This window comes from Protopterus annectens, chromosome 3.part0, assembly GCF_019279795.1.
Source record: "Protopterus annectens isolate FY-2018-M chromosome 3.part0, PAN1.0, whole genome shotgun sequence".
NCBI lineage: Eukaryota > Metazoa > Chordata > Ceratodontiformes > Protopteridae > Protopterus > Protopterus annectens.
Genome location: NC_056731.1, coordinates 1431981737 through 1432005187, shown reverse-complemented (window position 1 = coordinate 1432005187; position 23451 = coordinate 1431981737).

Below are 23451 nucleotides of genomic sequence, written 5' to 3'. Positions count from 1 at the left end.
TACAGTCAATGCTGTAGATTTGTGGGCAATGAATGAAATTTTTTGCACTCTTCTGATTAACAGAAAAGTTGATACTGGTTCAAAGTGCAATATTATGTCAGCAGAAATGTTTGCCCAGGTAAGAGCTAGTGAAAGGCTTGATCTGGCAAAGTGTGCAAAGCTTGTTACTAATGGTGATGAAAAAATCCAAACCGAAGGGCTTTCATGCTACTCTGCTGAGAACAGCTATGACTTACAGTTTTACATAGTCAAGAGGCACGTGCAGTCATTGTTAAGCCTCAGAGACAGTTTTAAAACAGGACTGCTTTCATTTAATGCAAACTTCTACCATGTAAGTAAATGAAAGAACAAGAATTTTGCACAAACTATTTTTTCTGACTATGCTGATCTTTTCAAAGACAAGTTAGGCAAGCCCCATTTGTGTACTCCATGAAGTTAGACCACAAGGTAAGCCCAGTTATCAGACCAGCACAGAAAGTTCTGGTAGTCTTGCAAGGCAGTGTCAAAGCAGGCTAGACAGAACGGTGTGTCTAGGAGTAATTTGTCCAGTAGAAGAACCAACTGAATGGGTATCCTCCATGGTGGTAGCTCATAAGTAAAGCTCAGATGGTATTAGAATACAGTATGTATTGACCCAAGAGATTTGAACAAAGCACTAAAATTACCTCATCATCCAATGCATACAGTTCAGGAAGTTGCTGCTCTTATGCCAAATGCCACTGTATTTTTTGTCTTAGATGGAAAAAGTTAATTTTAGCAAATTTTGCTTGACCAAAAATCTTCATTGCTAACCACTTGCAGTACACCATGTTGAAGGTACATTTTGAAAATGCCATTTGGGATAAATTCTGCCAGTGAAGTCTTTCAGGGTATAATGGAGCACATTTTTTTTCCTGGCTATCCATGTGTTATTATAGTAGGTGATATTTTTGTAGGAGGCAATGGTGAAGCTGAACATGATAGAAATCTCACGAAAGTGCTGGAACATGCTTATGAAGTGAATCTGAAGCTAAATCGTCAGAAATGTAAGTTCAGGCTATGAAAGGTTACTTATGTGGGTCATTTGTTTACCCATTCAGGCTTATGGCCAAATCTTTCCAAGCAAACTGCAATTCTTGAGATGCCAGTTCCAGACAATGTGACTTCCTTACAATGTTTTTATGGCATGGTCAACTATTTGGGCAAGTTTATTCCAAATTTGAGTGACCTTTCAGCACTGCTAAGAGAGTCAACATGCAAAGATGTCACTTGGTCCTGGTCAGAACAACAACAAAGAGCATTTGATTTCCTGAAACAGAAAATTGCCAGTCCACCCACTTTAAGATATTATGATGTTCAAATACCTGTAACATTTTCCTGTGATGCTTCAAAATTTGTTCCTGGTGCAGTTATTCTTCAAAAGGGTAGACCAGTAGCCTATGTATCTAGAACTTTAACCCAGACCAAGATGCAGTATGATCAAACTGAAAAACAGCTCTTGGCAATTGTGTTTATTTAACATTTGTTAACCAGGAAAGTCTAACTTGGAATTAAGCCAATTTTCAGTGGAGGCCCAGGGAGAAACACTCTAGATGCTTGTCTTTGAATGTGGGAAGAAACCCACACAAATGCAGGGAGGACATACAGAAGGCACCCCAGCCAAGAATCAAACTGGAGAACCTCTTGCTGGGAGGTGACAACACTACAACTGCACCATCTGTTTGGATACTCAAAGTTGCATGATTATATTTATGGTCGACCTATTCAAAGTAAGACTGATCACCAACCTTTGGTCACTATTTTGAAAAAGCCAATGCATACAGCTCCTGCGAAATTGCAAAGCATGATGTTGAAATTGCAAATGTAACAATTTTCACTTGGTTTACACAAAAGGCAATCTTCTTTATCTTGCTGATACTTTATCCAGATCGCCCAGAAAAAACACTGAACAGCATGAGAATGAGCAACCTGATTTTGAAGTCATGGAAGTGTGAATTTCTTCTTCCACATGTCTTGATGAAATCAAAACTCAAACAGCTTCAGATCCAATTTTCCAAAAGCTCAAACACTTTATCAGTCGAGGATGGCCGTCAAAGCAATCTTGCTTACCACCAGATGTGCAGCAGTAATTTTCTTACAGAGACAAGATTTTGATGAAAGATGGTATCATCATGAAAGGTCCAAAAGCGTTTGTTCCAGAATCCTTGCAACAAGAGTATATTAAATTCTTGCATCATAGCCACCCTGGAACTGATTCTAACAAAAGAAGGGTGAGAGGACTAGTGTTTTGGTCTTCTGTGTCAAAAGATATTGAGAAAGAACTTTTAGCTTGTTCTGTTTGTAATAGAACTAAACCACATCAACAAAAAAAAACACTTCAGCTAAGCCAGATTCCTGAACTACCTGGGTCAACAGTAGCTACAGATATTTTCAAATGGAATGGTCAACATTATTCAAAGTGGGTTGAGATTGACCTGCTTCCTAATTAGACATCCAGTATTGTTATTATAAAGTTGAAGAGACATTTTTCTGTCCATGGTATTCTGCTCAATGTCATTTCTGACAATGATGCACAATTTACAAGTCAGCAGTTTAAAAGATTTGCTGAAATGTGGGACTTTATTTTTGTTATGAGTAGTCCTGTATACTCACAATCAAACAGTGTGGCTGAACGTGCAGTTCAAAGTCCAAAACTTGGAAAAGTCTAAATGTGGCAATACTGATGTTTTTCTTAATCTACTTAATCTCAGTAACTTACCTGATGACAATCTTCTTGGTTCACCTGCCCAAAGGTTAACGTCAAGACAAACCAGAACCACACTGCCAATCAATAAGAATTTGTTGGTTTCATGTGCTAAAAACAACAAAACAGTAAAAGCTCAACTCCTAATGAAGCGTTTGTCGCAAAAGTCCTACTATGATAAAACCACCAAGCCTCTGAACCCATTAAACAAAGGAGAGATAGTGAGGATGTAGAGAACAAAAGGATGTGACCATATAGGACTTGTGAAACATTTGTGTGAAGAACCGAGATTGTACATCATTGAGTCGCTAGGCATGGAATTCAGGTGAAATTGGAAACATTTACTACCGGTGTCTGAGCCATTGTTGCAACATTTTGCTTGTAACAGAGACTCTAATTTTCAGAGGGATTTGTCCAATGTTCCTGTTCCACAGAACATTTCATCATCAGTTCCTGTTCCTGAAACTATCACCAAAAGTTCTTAAGAACATTCCCCAGAGACTGTCCCTGTTGCAAAAGTCAGTTCTAATTATGACATTATGAGGTCAGGTTGTATCTCAAGACCTTATCCTAAATACACAGCAACCTGGACATGATTGCTATTGTTTACATATATCTCTGTATACTTTGCATGCTTATTCAATTGTCCTTTTCATTGCAGAATAAAATAGTCAAAGAGGGAGGATGTAGATCAGAGTGCGCATTGTACCTTTAAGAGCCATTCCAGTCAGTGAGCACATGCATATAAGTACTGAGCACGTGCAAGCAAGAGTGCCATTTTGAGTGAGCAGCCAGAGTGAAAGCATCTGTGTGTAGTAGTCAGTCAGTTTGTTTAGTTTAATGTTCCAGTTATCCATCCTGATATGTTTGCGTGTAATAAACTACTTAAATGAACACCCAGCCTGATCATCTTATTTGAATACACAAGACAAGCAATACCCTGTTTCAGATAAAGTGTGCAAACAGAAAATAAATATTTTTTTTCTCCTTATTTTCCCCAACAAGCAGTAGTTTTCACTGCCTCCACACAGTCAAGGATGACTACGGAGCCCTCTGCAACCATTGGGTACTGCAGGTGCCTAAAGCTGGCTATGATTTTAGTTCTAGTGGAGAAAATGCCCACTAGCAAGATTTAACTAAGTCAGGGGTACTATGTCTGTGGTAAAACATTCAATGAAATTGTGCAGACTGTTACTTGATAAAGCATTGCTATTATAACCACAGATAAGAGCTATTATTACCCACCAGGTTTATTAAATACACAAGAAAGCTATACTAACTTTTGTTGATTTGACAAATATGTAACAAAATAAGATAACTTGCTGTGAGTGGGGACTCCCCAGCACCAGGGGACCCCAGCAACTGCAGGGTTTGCTTGTGTCTAAAGCCAGCTATGGTTGTAAATCTAGCATATACCAATAGAACAAAGCCCAGCAGCTGAAGAACTATTGAGCAGCCCGACTTTCTATTGGCATATGCTGAATAATAGCTGGGGACAGAGCAAAATATGAGAATATTAGGTATATTCTGCAAAACTAAAGAAAAGGAACATACCTGATGTTCCTCATATTTTTGCACTGTCCCTAGTAACATTTTTGATTTTTTTTAAATAGTAAAAAAAAAAAAAAAAAAGCAATAGAGATGATCTTTTCTCTGTCACTTCTCTTATACTGAATGGGTGTAATGTACAAACATAGGAATTTAATTCCCATACAGATGCGCAGTACATCAGCAAGCAGAAGACAATGTGGAAAAATAAAGCACTATTATACAAATACATTATTTAAGAAAGGTAAGCAATATTAAGACTAAAGAGCTATATACAAAAATGTTGTTTAAGAAAGGTGAGCAAATTCTTTCTTAAATAATATCATTGTAATTATAGCAACAGCCCACTCCTGGATGTGGGAATCAGTTTCCCATGTTTGGCTTTATTTAATCACTCAGGTTTCATCCTCATGATCAAACTTCACCAGCTGTCAGGTATATCCTGTAATATCCACATCAACTCATGAGTTATTGCTAAAACAGCTTCCATTAAGAAATGTTTGAATATTTACAAAAATTGCTCTTCTTGTTTCATCAAGCCATACATAATCTGGACACCTGCGAAGAGAAATAAAATAATCATAAGTCTTTACAGAAGGATTTGGAAGCAAACATCAGTACTTTGTGTCTAATAACAGTATCTGCAGTCAGTTGCCTCTACAGTTACTCCTGAGCACTAAAATATAGTACATACTGTTCTACAAGACTTGAATTGCTTCACTGCAGATTACTCTTTCATTGACTGCCAGTCTTGCCTACAGTGTTGGAAATGACAAATGAAATGTCTTTCCCAACAAAGGGAAGGATGACACCAGCTGTTACTAGTAACAGTAAAGACACTGTTGCTGAGGCAAACAATTTCACAATGATGTGTGTGAGGGCTAGATCCAAACCACATTGTTTAACTTACGCATGCTTTTGTACCCAAAAGGGTGCATGTCATATAAATTAAAGTAAATTAAAAAGCTCATAGTTTAGAAAATATGACAAAACTGAAATCTTAAAGCTGCATTTTGGTTCATACTTGAATATTAGGTTAACTGTCCCAAAGAGCCCTTATAAGTCAAACCAAAGCTGGAATCAAACACTGCACCTTCTGTTTATGAGTAGACCTTAATCGTTATGCCAAATACACCCTCTTAAAATAAGAATTAGGCAATTACTAGGCTAGCTGCTTTTGTAGGTCATTTTGCATTTAGCCAATTTCTTCTTAAAAGGTAAGAATCAAACTGTATCTTGTGTTTGTGAAGTAAACTTCTCCAATTCCCATGATGTAATGTCCATTTAATATAACTACAACTGACTAATTATTTATTAGCACTGTATTAGGTCAACACATTATTTCCGGTCAGTAAAATGGCTATAATTGCAGGATTCTCATATTTTTTTCTGACAAGGCAAGTGACAGAAACCTTAAAGTGATACAGCATTTTCTGTACAGAAGTGATGATAAACACACAATCTGAAACATGCATATCTAGTAGCCTTTAGGATTTGGTACCAGTTTAGTCTGGTAATCATTATCTGGTCCAGAAATGTATTAGCGTTTATGAACATTCATAACCTCATTTAAATAAGACATTAGCATGAAATATGCACTTGATTAAAAGTCTGTACAGATTAAAAAACTGATGTGAAATTACACTCATAAACATGGATGGTTTATAAATATTTAAAGCCAGATGAGCAGGGCTGCGTGCTCTTTGATTAGCCTAGTGTTTATTGCACCTGATATCTATCAGATGCTTATACTGACCATTTATTTATTTATTTTTGTGGCAAAAAAGAAATCAGAATATCAAATGTAATTGTTGTCTGCCTTTCTAACTGCCTTCCCTGTGCAATGCATGCAGACTTGTTACACGGGATAGAGTAAAGACATAAACTGATGACCATAATGAAGATGGTAAGACATCAAGAAGAGGTAAGCTGGCAACGCAATCATTTTTCCCTTATTAAGGATGCTGAATTTTATAAACTAATGAAACCAAATTGTTTTGTGCAAAAACTTTCTTTTATGTATAGAAGAATACCAATCTTCAATAAACACTACTTAAAATGAACAGAGTAAGCACTGAGTGATTTATTGTGGACTACAGGGGAAGTTAGCATGCAGGTTGAAAAAGACTGCCAAAATAAAAATGTTTAAATAATAAGGGAAAAGTCAATAAGTATGTCTTATACCACCAGCAGTGGAGCTGTTGGCAAGGAGTGTCATTCTTTGAATATACGGAGACCAAGTGCTTAATGTGGACACAACTTGTTTAGTCTTTACCACACTTTTGTAGGATTAGCTGGTTATGTGTCCTTATATTATTAGTTGTCTTTATAATTTTACAAGTGCATTTGCAAAGAATGAAAGACTGACATGGTATCGTGTTGCACAGTTAAAGATTTTCCAAGTAAAAGCAGATTGTTATTACAGGGGCTTAATAAAAAGAAGAGCAAAGAGCTGTGCCCGCAAGACTTGAATGTGGCAAAAAAAAATCATGTCAGAATTTTACAGTTTTTGTTAAGGCACAGGCATTATTAGAGATAGTAAGAAGCATAAAGTTGGCATTTGCTGCTCCATTCAGGGGCCGCACAGGGATAGATGTTAATTAGCAAGCATGTTGTAAAGAAAACTTGCACAGTGAGGAAGTTTTGAAACACAAGTGTGATTATCTCTGTGGTGCATTTATAGGCATAATTCTGATTCTACAAGTTTACTTACAGAATTTTTCAGTGAAACAGGAGACAATAGCATATCACTAGTTATAGGGGTACTTTAATGTGACCCTGGCTTGATAACAGAGACAGGACTAATCCTAAGGCAGAAAGGCATGTCAAAAGCAAGTAGTGTTATGGCAGGCTATGGAAGAGATGAGCTTCAGGGACATTTAAATAGTCTTACATTCTAAGGGTGATGAATATTCCTTCAATTCCCCACAGAGTGAGAACCTGAGCCCCAAAGGCATGTGGTTAACCTCTGAGAATGGCGGGAACTGAGGATGCCTCCAAAATTGTTGATGTGTTCTTCACATCTTTTGCAGTCTTTAAAACTCTAGACAGTATTTAAATGACTAAGACTTTTCAAGAAATAAATGACCAATTGTAATTTTCTACATCACAATAGTAGGCTAAGTTATCAAAGTAAGTTAGTGAAAGACTGTGTAGAAGAAATGTTACAACATAGAAAAGATGTGTAGTTAGTGCAGTTGAATAAAGAAAGGCAGAGAATGTAGATAGAGAGAGAGAGAAAAAGAGTGATTTCTATGTATGGGGAAGGCAGTACTACTTACTTTTTACATAAGTTTGCTCCAGTTTCAAAAGACCTCCTCTCAGTATAACTGATTTACTTTGGTGTAAGGATTATCAATAAATAGACTTACAACAGGGGCCATATTCCAAAAGATCAGCTCTCATTGTAAGTGGTCACTTACAATAAGAGCAGGTCTTTTTGAACCTGATCCCACACTTTTGAAGTAAAACAAGGTCATTAATAATAATTTGTGACTATTTTATATAATTGAATGAATGCTTGAAAACATAGGCCAGGAACCAGGTTTTGTGAATGGCAAGTGTAAAAAATTTCAAAGACTTATTAATGGGAATACTATAGCCAAGACAAGTAACAAAGCAGGTACTTTCCCCATGTGATTTGGGTCAACAGTGTTAAGTTTGTGAAAAAGAATGTTATCAAGTATGCAATGAGAGGCAAAACTTACATTTCCCCAGGGCATTGCACCTGTATGTTGAATGGAGTTGTTTTTGCTACATATATTCTAAATGCACTTGTTTTTATACTGGTCATACTCTGAGAAAGGTAAATGAAAGGATATATGAGCATGTTTATGCTATCAGAGTGAATAAAATGAAGAATGCACTAGCAGGACAAGACATGTTTTGTAATGGTTTTGAGAGTTTTTACTTTTACAAGCTGGAAGCTTTAAAATGTATTTGAGAGATGGGGATGTAGAAAATGTTTTAAGTGTGAAAGAATATATGCAGCAAGTTAAATTAAAAGCTTATGTGTCTTTAGACCTAAGTTAAATCAAAGAAAATTGAAGCATTGATCAGTCATTAATTTTTTCATGTGATACTTTAGATTGCTATTTAATAATGAGTGTTATAGCTTTAAAACAATCTGAAGAAGTGCTTTAAAAAAATCTGAAGACGTCTCATGTTTGAGGAAAAAAACACTAAATGGTATCAACAATACAGCATTACAGTTTTATTAAGTATATTTCAGCAGTCTTTATTTTTTTCTACCGTTACAGAATGTGAAAAAGTTACCACGTAATGCATCTGAAGTTTACAAAATCACTTCAATATATTTATTTATTTTATTATTTATTCCAGTTTGGTGACCAGGGAGGTCCACTGGGCTAAAAGCCCATTTTCAGTGGAGGCCCAGGGAGAAAAGTTCCATAATACAATGTTACATGACATAATAATCACACACTTACAAAAGATAAATTGATTTACATACAAATTAAACATTGGATGCTTATAGAAACAGTCCAGGAGGATGATAGGCAAATTGCATAGGGATGGGAGAAATTGTTAGTTACATTAGCAATGTAAGACAAATATGGAAGGTATGAAGGTTAGCCAGGTGAGAACGAAGAGGGGAGCTTGGCTGATATAGAGTGAAGCGTGCAGTTACATTTTCGGTGAGTATGCAAGCAGGAGAGGAGTTTAGTTTTGAAGGAGTGTAGGTTGTCACAGGTCCTCAGTGTGAAGGGAAGGGCATTCCATTTTTTAGCAAGGGAAAAGGAGAGTAAAAGTTAACTGGCTGGGTGTTTAGGTTTGTGGATAGAGATGAGGTTTTGGTTAGAAGATCTAAGGGGTCTGGGGGGGTGTAAGATTGGAGGATATTGGATAGTGCGGGGCAGAGGGTGGGTTGAAAGATTAATTTGTGTGCTGAGACAATTTGGAGGTAGTCTGGTTGATTGGGGAGTTCAAGCCAATTTAGGGTTTGTAGGGATGTGTAGTGATGAGAGCGTGAAGTTGCCTTAGTGGCAAATTTGGGAATTTTATTGTAGCATACTTCCAGTTTAGAGGTTAAGGTAGAAGATAGATTTGTAAGCAGAGGGGCACCATATAGAACAGATGGGAGGAGATATGTAGTGGCTAAGGTACGTCGGGTAGGGGGCGAGAGGAACTGACTATTTCTGTACAGTAGGCTGAGTTTTATATGGATTTTCTTGATGTTAAGTTGGATATGGGTGTTGAATTTTAAGTGTTCATCGATTGTGACCCCTAGGAGCTTAGTGGAGGGAACGGTGTTAATGTTGGAGTTGTTAAGGCAAGAAATTTGAAATTAATTTTTTTCGGTGGTGGAGAATTTTTAGTGGGTGAAAAGAAGAATCTTAGTTTTGTTAGCATTAAGTGAGAGGTGATTTTGATGCATCCAATTTTCAGTGGTTGTGAAGGCGGTTTGAGTTAGAGATTGGAGTTCTTTAAGGCTGGGGGCAGAGCAGATCAAAGTAGAGTCATCTGCGTATTGGACAATTTTGGTATTGGGAATAGCTTTGTGGAAGCCATTAATGAAGATGTTAAATAACAGTAGGCCAAGTATGGAGCCTTGGGGAACTCCTGTGGAGGTAGGAAGGAAGCCGGAGGAGGCTTGGCCCCATTTCACAGCTTGGGACCTGTCAGAGAAGTAGCTGGAGAACCAGGGTAGGGTTTTAGGGGAGATGTTAAGGTTGGATAGGTGGTTTAGTAGATGGGAGTGGGAAATGGTATCGAAAGCTTTGGATAGATCTAAGAGAACAGATGAAACTAAGTTACCAGAGTCTAAAGTTGAACTGACAGAGTGTAAGAAGAAGAGAAGGGCTGTGTTAGTATTATGTCCAGGGCGGAAACCGTGTTGGGTAGGAGAGAGCAGCTGGTGTGTGATTATGAATTGCATGAATTGCAGGTGGATGCATTTTTCAGGAATTTTTAATATAGGAGAGAGGATAGCTATGGGGCGGAAGTTAGAGAAGTTACAAGTTTTGCCACCTTTGTGGAGTGGGAGAATAAAGGCAGAGAGCCATAGTTTGGGTACATAAGATTCAAGAAGGGATCGATTTATCAGGATACTAATAGGGAAAGCAATACTGTCGGCGACAACTTTTAAGAAGGAGGAGGGGATGTTGTCAGGGGCATTTGTGCAAGGTTTAAGTTTGGAGAGAAGTTTCTTTATGAAGTGGGTGGCTACAGGTTTAAGTTCAAAGGTAGGGGGAGGGAATAGTGAGGATGTGGAGTCATGGGAAGAGGGGGGTGGGGGGGGTGTTGTTGGGGAAGGTTTTGGTTAGCTCAGCAATAGAAGAGGTGAAGAAGGAGTTGAATAGATTGGCAATGTCTTGGTCAGATTTGCTAGTATCAGGGCAAGGGTTGTTTGTTGTGCCCAGCTTAAGAAGAGAGTTAATAGAATTCCAGAATTGTTTGGGGTTTTTTGCATGATTTATTTGTAAGAGGTTGTAGTGAGACTTTTTATCTGATATGACATTTTTTTGGCAAGGTTTCGTAATTGTTTGTATTTAAGTAAGTATTCAGGTTGTTTATGTTGGAGATATTTTTTCCAGGATGTGTCTCTTTGTTGCATAATTTTTTTGGTTTCTTTAGTAAGCTAGGGTGTGGTCTTGGCTTTGACTCTTTTAGTATGAATTGGTGCTTGGGAGTTCAGGATAGTAAGGAATATGGTGTTGAAGAAATCAACAGCTTCGTCCAGGGGTAGGGTTTTTAGTGGGTTCCAGTTAGTGAATTTGAGGGAGTCAGAGAAGGTGGAGGGATTAAATTTGGTTAAGTTGCGAGTGTGTAACAGTTTGTGGGAGAAGGAGGAAGAAGTTGTTGTTCTATAGGTGAAGGCAAGGAGGTGGTCTCCTAGAGGGTCTGGAATAATGCCAGATGTTGAGGTTCGGTTTGGATGAGACACCAGGATCCAGTCTAGGATGGAGCCTGTGAGGTTAGTTTTGTTGGGCCTGGTGGTATAGTTTATAAGTTGTGTGAAATTGAAAAGGTTGACAGATAAGGTGGGATTATGGTCACTTGATTTTTTGCCAATTAATATTTACATCTCCCATAATATAAGTTTCATATTTCATTCATTTTATCAGAATTTATTAGAACTTAAGGAGTTAAAATGGATTTTAAGGTTAAGAGGACATAACCCTCCAGGCCTAAACATATACATGTCCATTAAACCTTATCTTAATGCACGCAGGTGACTATCTAGAGATACCTTCAATTTTATTTTAAGGTCTTGTCTTACATATATTGTGCCCAAGTCCATTTTGTACATTATGTTCCCTTTCCCTCTCCCTCTCCTTTTCCTCCCCCCCCCCTCTTTTTTCTCATGACACATATATTACTATATTTTTAACAGTTTTTGTAAGTTCTATTCAGGACTTACATATACATTTTTCCTATTACACATTTTTTGTTTATGTATTTTGTTTTTGCAATATAATTGTTGTTTCATGAATTAGGTTCCATATTCTTACATATACACCATCATATTTTTATTGGTTTTTGTAAGGTGTATTTCATTTAGGTTTATACATACATTTACCTCTATGACACATATATATTTTTTGTTGATGTGTTTTCTCTTTTTGCATTATATACGCTGCTCTATGAATTGGTTTTAATTACCTGCCAACATGTTTGTTTGATTTTGACACAACAGTTTTTGAACTGCTTATCTAGCTATTGTAACGTATGCTTTTCTGTTACTTATACATATAAATGTTTTGTGATGAGTGAAGATTATGACCACATTTTGTCACTAACATTGACATTTTAAGTCTTGAGTGCATAAGTTTACATATTGTTTAGATTTATGTTTTTTGTTTTTATCTTGTTTGCATATTTATTCTAGAGTGTCTTTTAGAATCTGTGATCTCTTGTATCAGGGCTTTTAAGTACCTTTAATTGATTAATTGTTCACCAGCCCAGAATAATTATCAGAGTTTGTGTTATTATATAAGAGCAACTAGTTTTGCTACAGTTTTTTATGGTCTGAAGAAGCGTGCTGAAAGGTACGCGAAAGCGCTCACCTAATAAATTTCTACTCATTTTAGTCGTGCTGAGTCCGAAGTTTTTCATTTTATTACAATATAAGTTTCATGTTTAATATTTAAGGAGGACCAAGAGAGGATGTCTTCCAAGGTAGTGGTGTTGTTTCCAGGAGGAATGTAAAGGGAGATGATGCATAATAATGCTATATAAAAAGAGCATGCTTGATGACATGGGAGTAATGTATAAAAATATTAAAGAAAAGGGGAGTGGGAAGGGTTTAAAGGAATTTATTCACAGGTTTGTCAATCTTAATAATACATGCAGCTATATGTAAAGACTACACTATTCCTGTCAGAAGGGCATTGGTTACTAGTTAAGAGTCACACAGAGGGATCTGATGTATCCTGCTGTGTCCTGTGTTTGTCAGATATGCGAGAATATGGAGTCATCCAAGGTTCATAAATTTTGGGAACAACAACTTGTTTTGATGTTGTGGAAATATATATTTATGTCTACTTAATAAATTGCTGTAAGGTGGCATTCCTTATAAAATAGCTCTAATCTATACAGCCAGTGATCCAGTGAAGGACGAGTTGAGTATTAGCCTAAGGTTTTGGATACTGCAACTTTCTGCGGTTATCAGGATTTACATGGCCTCACAGAGGAAATACCTGAACTTATTATCTTGCAAGAATCTGAAATGATGGCTGTTTATTTATTTGCTCTTAGGTGACCAACTTTTTCTCACTAGGTCATTATCCTCTTTTTGGAGCACACCCAAGATGCTATTTATATTGACCAGGGGAAATATGGCCATAGGATTGGCAAACTTCCCCTGTTATTTTCTGATAAGTGCAGTTGGATCCTTTACATCCACCTGAGCTGCCATCAACTCAGGGAGATGGAACCTCAGTTTAATCTCTCATCTAAAGAAAAACAAACTGACGAGTGGTGCCACCCCCTTATGCTGCACTGCAGTGTCATTATCAGAAAATAAATGCAAGTACCAAGTGTAGGAATAGAACCCACAGCCTTTAGATATTCTAGCACCAAAACCACATGTGCAACTTGTTGAGCCACTGACACTAGCTTCCCATGCTTATCTGGCTTATTTCTCAAGCTGGAAAAAAAGCAGTCCTTGGAGAACCAAAGATCCTTCATGGTGCAAAGAACAAACAATAGTAAATAAAACCACGCAGACCACCACGCTGTCTGGCATATATTGCTGGACTTTAGTATAGATCAGAACACAAACACTAAAACATATCATAAAACAAATTAAACAAATAAAAAATGGATAAGTGCTTTTAGGAACTGTCCATTCTTCAGATCCATCCAGTAAGAATCAGCCTTCCTTTTTTAAACAAATCAATATCCAATCAAAATCAGTAGAAGACCCTAAGCCTTTTGAGGATCAGCTTGATTGATACCATACCATTCAAGCCAGGAGGCTTGTCAGCTTACAGATCAGCTATACAATAGGATTCAGTAATCACAGTCCTATTCACAAAATCACCTCCCCTTCTGTCTTCTTCCTGAATTTGTAACACAGTGAATAAAAATTTATAACTCTCATATCACCTGACATGCTGAGCCAAAGTATTGTATTTAGCACCTAATCTTGTACAACTTAGGTGTTGGAGGATGTGATCCTTGAGCATTCTATTAGTTTTGATCACATAAAAGGATAGACATTTTGATACCTCGCAAGATATATATTTTTCGTATGTAAATTGGGGGTAATAGATCCTGTTCATGACTGGATGTTTGAACTAACTATTCTCATTAATGTATTTGCAGGCTTTACAATGCTACATGGAAAGGTACCAGTTCTGGATGATACAATAGCATGTTCTTTATAAAAACATTGTTACATAATAGTCTCTTAAGATTCAAATTATTCTTAAAAGTAAAAGAAGGAGCATCTCCAACTATTTCCTTAAATTTTTCATCTGTCGTAAGGATTTTCTAATTATTTTTGATAATGGCACATATTTTATTAATATCACAGGTTACCTTCATATGTCCAAGAGCCACATTGTCGAAACTGCTGCAGCGAACTGCAAACCACAAATTCCCAAAACCACGAAAACTGAAGCACCGAATTACAAAATATCGCCCCCTTTTTGACCCATGGTAACACTTGTTTCAGTGGTGGAGTGATCGGAAATGTCTCAAAATCCGATTTTCTTTCAACATTTAGGGAAGTCAGTGGGATGGAATTTGCATAAACTATTCACGTATGTGCACATTCGAATAATGTGCTTTCAAGCATATGAAGGTAAACCATATATCAATACTATACTATAAAGTAACTTTTGGTAAACCACATTCTTTAGTATATTTATTACAAGAATTAGTTGTTGGCTGTTCATGGCTAATTTTATTGCTGAACCACAGTTTACCTTGAGTTTTCCTTAAATCATCAACATTACATGCAACACATAGCTCACAAAGCCAGTGTGCCAAACAGTCACAGCCAGGTGACTCTATTATCAGGCACACTGACGTCCCGCTCACTAGGCTGAACAAGGAGAAGGTCACGGTGAGCTGCCTGTCGGGCGCTAGGATCCGCCACATAACACAAGCACTCAAGTCACTCCAAAGTAAGTACAAATAGGACTCAGTCATTATCCATGCTGGTGTGAATGACCTGAGACATACCTCCCTGGACTACATGAAAAGAGACATAGAGGAGCTCTCTGAGCATGTAGCCCAGGCCGGTATGACCCTGACCTTGAGTAGCATCTTACCCTTACCAAGAATGATGCCACAATATGAAGACAAGATGATCAATTTCAACAATTTGCTTAAGTATCGGTGTCATTCAAAGGGGATCCAATGCCTGTCTGCCTGGGATGACATGCTGGACAAGCCACGATGCTTCGCTAGGGACGGCTTGCACCTGTCACCCCTGGGCTTTTGGATATTGGCAAAGGCTCTTGCCACCCCCATAGTGCCTTTTTTAGGCAAGGCTCAAAAGACAAACCGACCTCCATAGGTATCACAAGGGATAAGAAACTAAGAGTAATGCTACTCAACGCCAGAAGTCTAAACCTCAAGATGCATGCACTCGAAACTCTCCTTAGCATGGAGAACATTGATATCTGTGCAGTAACAGAAACCTGGTTCAAGGCTCCCAAGAGCACCCCAGCACTACCAGGTTATACCTTATACGTTGTTTTTCGGCCCCATAACTTGGACCGAACCACAAAAGGAGGGGGAGTATCAATATTCGTCAAAGATACCCACACCTCCAGGTTGGTGGCACAGCACGAAGCATCAGAGACTATCCATGTGCAACTAACAGTGGGTAAAACTGCCTTCCAGTTTATAGCCTGCTACAGACCACCCTCCCAAACCCAGGAACCCCACTCAGCCTTCCTGAGAACACTGGAAAATATGAAGGTCTCTCCAAACACCATTATATTGGGCGACTTCAACTACCCTGACATAGACTGGGAACATTACTCTAGCTCCAACACCCTAGCCCAAAGGTTCCTAGAATTTATAAACTCAAATGCTATGGAACAACTTGTTGCCACTCCCACAAGAGGGGAAAACATACTGGACCTGATCATCACCAGCATGGGGAATCTATGCTCCAGACCAGAAGTGTATCCCTCACTGGTAAGATCAGACCATAAACTAATCTCACTAGATATTCACATCCCGACCCCAGCCCCTGCCCAGAAAACCACAGTGAAAAACTTCTCTAAAGCAAATTTCACAATCCTCAAAACCAAGGTGGAATCCTTCAAAGCTCCCGGGCCTGTGGAAAATACGGCCCAGACCGCAGAATCCTTTATAAACGCATTCTATGAACACCTTTAGGAATGCATGGATCATGCAATCCCAAATAAAACCAAGACCCAATCCTCCAAAGTTAGACATCCTGTCTGGTGGACCCCAGCCATAAACAAACTATACAATAGAAGGAGGAAGCTACTACATGATAGAGCAAAATCCCAAAAAGGGAAGGCATCTCTGATCAGTATTAGCAAAAAATTATGGGCACTCATAAAATCGTCTAAGGCCAGCTTCGAGAGAAAAATTGCACAGGACACTAAGGATAATCACAAGGCTTTCTTTAGTTATGTTAGGCACCTGGGTGGGAATTCCCAGATATGCTCAGAATTAGTCCAAAAATGACAAAAAATACACTGAACCCACAGACATTTCCAACATCCCAGCTGACAGGATCAGCGCAAACTTCTCCCCCCCTTCCCCACCAAAAGGGCAAATATCTATCCCAGCAGAGTGCTGCCCCCCTGACATCTCAGATGCTCAGGTAAGAGCCGCCCTCTACAAAGCAAAAAACACAGCATCAATGGGACCAGACGGTGTCCCAGGCTGCATCCTACATGAACTCCAAGAAGAACTAAACCCAAACATAAAACTACTGTTCAGTCTCAGCCTTACTACAGGATATGTACCCAAAGAGTGGCGTACAGCAACAGTGGTCCCTCTCCACAAAGGTGGTGCCTCAACGGATCCTGGAAACTATCACCCCATAAGCCTGACTAGTTTGGTCTGCAAAGCTATGGAAAGGATCATCATGGACCTCATAAATAAAGATATTGGAGACCTACAGACACTGGATCCTACCCAGTTTGGCTTTGTTAAGGGCAGATCCTGCCTCTTAAACCTGGTTGATTTCTTTGAAACAGTCACCAAGACCATTGACGAGGGGAAGGTGGTCCACACAGCCTACCTGGACCTTGCAAAAGCCTTCGATACAATACCCCACTCGGACATTATAGATAAGCTCACCAGCTTAAATATAAACCCCTATGTCACTAGATGGGCTGCAAACTGGCTCAAGAACAGAACCACATGGTTAGAATTGCTGGAGCCATGTCAGACTCCAAACCAGTTACAAGTGGCATCCCACAAGGCTCAATCCTGGGACCTCTCTTGTTCGGTATATATTTCTCGGAGGTACAGGCTAACACGGAAGGACTGTGGCTGACCAAGTTCGCAGATGACTGCAAACTGGGCACCATAATCAACTCTTCAGCCGACACAAGCATCCTACAAAAGGGCCTCATAGAAACAGACAACTGGTGCCAGAGCCATGGCCTCAAGCTAAATGCCAAAAAGTGTATAGTCATCCCCTTTGGCAAAAACAAAGTGCCCACAAATTACCACATAGGTGGTAATCCATTAATGGAAGAAGTAATTAGGGACCTGGGGACCCAAGTTGATAGCAATCTCTCATTTGACAACCACGTGGCCAAAGTGGTTAGAAAAACATTTTATATAGCTCACCTAATCATGAAGGGATTCACATCTAGATCAGGGGTGGTCATCGTGCCTCTTTACTCATCCCTCATCAGGCCCATAATTGAGTACAATGCCCCTTTTGGGATGTACCTTACCAGACACCTGCAACAACTGGAAAGACCCCAAAAGTTCCTCAACAAGAGGATCAAAGGGCTCAAACAGATGCCATATGCTGCCCGGTTAAAGAAACTCCAGCTCTACTCAGTGGCATACCGCCTGCTCAGAGGTGATCTGTGCCTGACATATAAAGCCATGTCCAACCCAGAATTAATGGACATGCTGCACCTCAAAAAATCCAAATCCCATTGAGCTACGTGCTCAAGAGACTTGATCCTCAGCACTGAAATAAATAGGACATGCTGGAGGGACAGATTCATAACCCAGAGGCTCCCTTCACTCTGGAATAAAATCCCAGTCCAGGTTAGGCAGAGTCCCTCATTGACTTTCTTCAAGAGGAATCTTGATGAGTGGATAGGAGATAGTAGGTTTACCCCAGGTATCACTTCTGTGTCACTGTTAGACAGAGGCACAGTATACTAACCTCGAAAAAGGGCATAGCAAAATTCATTTAAAATGGGTGGCGAAAGCCAAACACACTCTGGCTAGGCTTATAAATGCCCTAGGGCAGATAGCCTAGTATGAACCTATTAAAGTGGCTTTGATCTCATTATTCTTATAACCACAAGATTTTAAGCATGAAGCCACACATTCAGCCTCTCTCAAAAACATGCTCTCCTCAGTACATAATCTTGATACTTTAAACTGTGGATGCATACTATCACATGCTAGTAGGCTGTTTTTCCAGCAAGGTTTTTTATAAATCAAACTATTAATCATGCCATCATCTGTTTTATATATTTTAATGTTTAAAAATTGATCTCCTTGTCCGATGCATGCACAGTAAATTTAAAAAAAGATGTACTACTCTCCAAGTAGCTTATAAAGGAGATCAGGTTCTTCAAGGTGCCTTTGCATAACAAAAATACATCATCCACAAATCTACTATAGAATGATAAATTGTCTCTCCCTATATTATTCTCATTAAATATCACCATTTCTTCCCAATATGCCAGAGTCAAATCAGCATATGTATTAGCACACAAGAATCTACTTATAGGGAAATTGATTTAAGAGAAGTTAGGAATATTATCAATAACCTCAAAGATGATCTTCTTCAACTGCTTATTAGCCATGAAATTGATGAGAAATTATATGAATTGTTTTCAGTTGAACATCCAACTGTACCAGTTATTGAAGGACAACCTAAAATCCACAAATGCATCTTTAATCCACACCTTAGACTGACAGTTTCAGGTGGTAGATGGTCCACAGAGCCACTAACAATCTAGGTTGGAAAGAAACTCAATCTGATATTAAAGCGAGCACCAACAGTACTGAGGGATTCTGCACATTTTTTCAATGTTTAAGTGAATTCATTTTTAACTGGCCCAGTAATCAAGGACATTAGATAGAATTATTTTCAAAATTCCAGATAGCTGGGCTGGCAGTATCTCCTTATGTTACATTTCTATATAAATCATATTAATATTCACAACTGACATAGAATTATTTACAAAATTCCAGATAGCTGGGCTGGCAGTATTTTCCTTTTTCCCTCTTCTTCCTCCCAAAAAAACTCAAGCTAGTTTTTCAAGTGACTCTTGAGAAACATTGCTTGAGAGGGTGAGCCTATCTGGGAATACCTTACTCATTCCCTGTCTTGAGATTCCAGCTTCCTTGGCATTGCTGACCCCAATATAGTGCTGCACTGTCCCATCATATGGCTGCAACCCTAGGCTCCACCATAGTAATTTGGGATTTGGCTGGCAGACTCCCTGTAGCCATAGATCCCTCTCGGACTCCTGCTGCCTTGTACTGCAAATACTTAGCACCAGGGCCTCCCTATCATGGTGAGGTTTCATCAGTTTAACATGGTACAATTCATGCCACTGCCTTCTGCCTAGCAGTTCTACCATGTAGTTAGCATTACTGACCTTCCTTACCACATTGAAGGGACCATCCAAAGCTGCCTGCAGCTTGTTGTGTCTGGCAGGAATGAGAACCATAACCTGCTGCTCTACAGCATACTCTCTAGTTTGAGCATTCCTGTCATACCAGACCTTTTTCTGCTGTTGGGCTTTTGCCAGGTTCTCCTGAGCCTTGTCCTCAGGTTTAGGACATATGCCACAACAGACTCCTTGTGGGATTTACATTCACCCCCCCACTCATCAGGAATCAAGTCTAGATGTTCCCCTCACCCTATGCCCATACAGCAACTCAAAGGGTGAAAGCCTTTGGATTCCTGGGACACCTCTCTGTGAGAAAACAAACAGATGGGGAAAATATATGTCCTATTTCCTCTTAAACTGGTCTGCAAATGCCTGTAGCATCATCTTGAGTGTAGAGTTTAACTTCCCACACGACCATTAGTCTGAGGGATGTTAGTGGGTGGTTTTTAGGTGCTTCACCCCACTGTGCTTTCACAGACAAGCCAGCATGTCTGATGTGAAATTGGCACCTCTGCCAGTCAGTATTTCTTTTGGGAAACCTACTCTGCTGAAAATCTCTAACAAAGCCACCTGTCCTGCCTCCGTGGAGGACAACACTACATCCTCATGGTATTTGGTAGCATAATCTACTACCACTAGGAAATACTTTTTCCCTGTGGAACTTGGAGTACTCAGAGGCCCTACAATATCCATATCTACACTTTGAAATGGCTCCTCAATCACAGGCTAAGGCATCAAAGGAGCTTTCACCTTGTCTCCTGCCTTGCCTACATTTTGGCACTGCTCACAGGTCCTACAGTACCCTGTTACATATCTCAAAATCCCAGGCCAATAAAAGTTTTGCATAATATGTCTCTTTGTACATTTTATGCCCATATGACCTGTAAAGAGAATATCATGGGCTATGTCTACAAGTGCCAGACATTAGGCTCTGGGCACTACCAACTGCTGCATTCTCTCACCCTCTAGCCCTCCCTCAGTGGTCCACTCTCTGTACAGTAACCCTTTGTCCCAGTATACAGATTCCCCTTTCCCTTGAGAATCAGGTGCCTCACTGGCTACCTCCCTCAGGCCTTCTAATGTAGGGTCTGAGAGCTGACCCTGTCTCAACTCTCTCTTTGTAACTCTTCCCAGCTCTCCTTCCAAAGGAATTCTGGTATCCTTTGACAGTGGTGCCTCACTGTCAGCCTGGGTATTACTACTCACCTCTGCTCTTGCAGTCACTCTGTCCAAGGGAACATCAGTACCTCCAAGCAGCTGTGGCTCACCTTCTGTCTCACTGCTACAGGGTAGCTCCCTCTCTGAAGTAACCACCTCACCAGACCTGGCTATAAGTGTGCGGTCTGTCTGGGTCTCCCACAGGCTACCAGACCCAAGTGCTTGCAAGCCTGATTGTGTGTAACTGCATGCATACAAGGTACTGCATTATCAAAAACATTCCATTTCAGGACATTTGTAGGAATATCCTCAAACAAACTTAATTGGTGGCTTCCTTTTCCACCCTCCCAGTCAAGGTGAGCCATAGCCAAAGATATTTGGATTGGGGTCCCTCTTAAAGCTCTGACTGGAGTAGGCTGCTGAAGCAAGTAGTGCTCCTCTTTAATCACTGCAAGCTGCACAATGGTTAGGTCAGAGGCAGTGTCTCTCTGTTAGCAGTGGCTTGTTGCCAATTACTAAGACAGGATATAACCACTTGTGGTAGTTGGATACCCTTCTTGTCTCAAAAGAACTTACTGGTGGCATTTTGTCATTCCCACTTACTGGTTCTCCCACCTTTTGTTTTCCACCTTGCCTCCATGGTCATCTACATGCTACATGCCCCCACTGGTTGCATTTAAAACATTTAACCCTTGGTCCTGGATGTGTACCTGGACTACTGGCTTCCCCTTCTACTGGTGGACTGTGTTGTGGCAGTTTAGGCTGCTCACCGTTCTATTTTATTTTCAAATATTTGGCCTCCAGTTCAAGTCTCTTTAACTCCAGATGGATTTTTAAGTCCTATTTGGAAAGGTTGAACTGTCCATTTTCTGAAAGGTGTACATCTCTAAGGCCAGCATGCTTGTCCTCCTGATTGCTGGTCTGTGATGCAGCTGTGCCTAAGGCTGCAATTATTTCTGCTTTAGTCAGGTTAGCATGACCCAGTCACATCACATCTTAGCCAACTGGCTCTGTCAGCTTTTGCCATACTCCTCTGTTGACATGCTTGCCTGCTCTCCCTGACAAACTAAGCTAACAAAAAAAAAAATAGGACAATTATTATATGAAACTCTGTGTGGCTAATTGAGAGTACAAACACCTTCAATGACCACTATTTACAGGCTACTAGAATTCAATATCCACACCATTGCAAACAAATTAATATGTGATGTGGATATCCCACCAGTGCCAACCAATTAATATGTGATGCCCAAATACTGGCCCAGTAATCAAGGAGCCTCAATCCTCACCACTGGCATTTCTCTTAAGAGCACATAGAGATCACAGTCAGTCTGGGGCTGGTTTCTCCCTCTTTCTCCAGATCCCCAATGAGACTCCCCACTGGCACAGCTATAAGGTTGAGATCTCAGCTGAGTGGCCAAACCAAGACCTCCAGTACCCTCTCTGTCCAACCAGTGCATCGTGTCCCTGCCCAAGTAGCTGACACACACAATCTTGGATATTTGATTTATATACAAAGACAGACACACACAAACACAGACACACACACACACACACACACACACACACACACACACACACACACACACACACACACACTCCTGGGAAAAGCTGGCACAAGTTTACTACCTATGACCCCTTCTTCCCAAACTATAAGGTAGTTCCAACTGCCACCATCCACTCTTTATCAGCTACTTTAATGCCCTTAGCTAAAGGTGTCCAAGCCTACTGTGTAATGTTGCTATTAATCCAAATAGTAGTCTGACCAAGATTAAGGCTATTTAGGAGTGGTCTGTACAGTGTCACCAAATAGATATGCAAGTACACTAAGAGCTTAAATATCTCTAAACAGACCAGACGCAATTGAAAGGTTTAAATATATTTAATAATAAATAGTAAAAGAACAAGACAATATTCAGTAAGTAATCAGTTACAACAGAGTTCAAAATCACAGGAAATATTTAAAACAACATTGCAGGACAGTCTCAAATAAAGAAAGAAAATGTCTAAGCTATACTTTACTATATTTATTTATTTATTTATTTATTTATTTATTTATTTATTCCAGTTTGATTACCAGGGAGGTCCACTGGGCTTGAGGGCCCGTTTTCAGTGGAGGCCCGGGGAGAAAAGCTCCACAGAACAAAGTTTATTAACATGAAAAATTTCAAAGTTAGTTTGCAATACAAACAGTGGGTTTCTTAAACAAGAATAAGACAAAAACAATTACAATTTTGTTCAGGAGATAAAAACAAGCATATAGCATAATAGCTAGATTTTACTATTTAGTTACATATACGAATCAGCAGTTGAGAGTGAGGTTAGGAAGGTAAAAAGGTAAAAAGGCTATATTCCTATCTGAATCTAAAAGAGCTACTATGCCTTAAAAATGTACTTATAGCAAAGCAAGTGCAGAAGGTGGAGATGAGCGGATGATGTCAGGTCAAAGACAAATACAAAATGCTCTCTCTCTCTCTCTCTCTCTCTCTCTCTCTCTCTCTCTCTCTCTCTCTCTCTCTCTCTCTCTCTCTCTCTCTTAGTTCCTAAATTAATATCAAATATAACTGCTAGGTTAGCTTGGATGACATCACTTTTTGTTACCTGACTTTAGTTCCCAAGCTAAACCCCCAGTGTCAGTAACTACTCACATTTAACATCTCTCTGTGAAAATACATAGCCTTCAGATGTTTGCAACTGCTAGAAGACATAAAACAATAAAAGACTCACAAAACAACACAG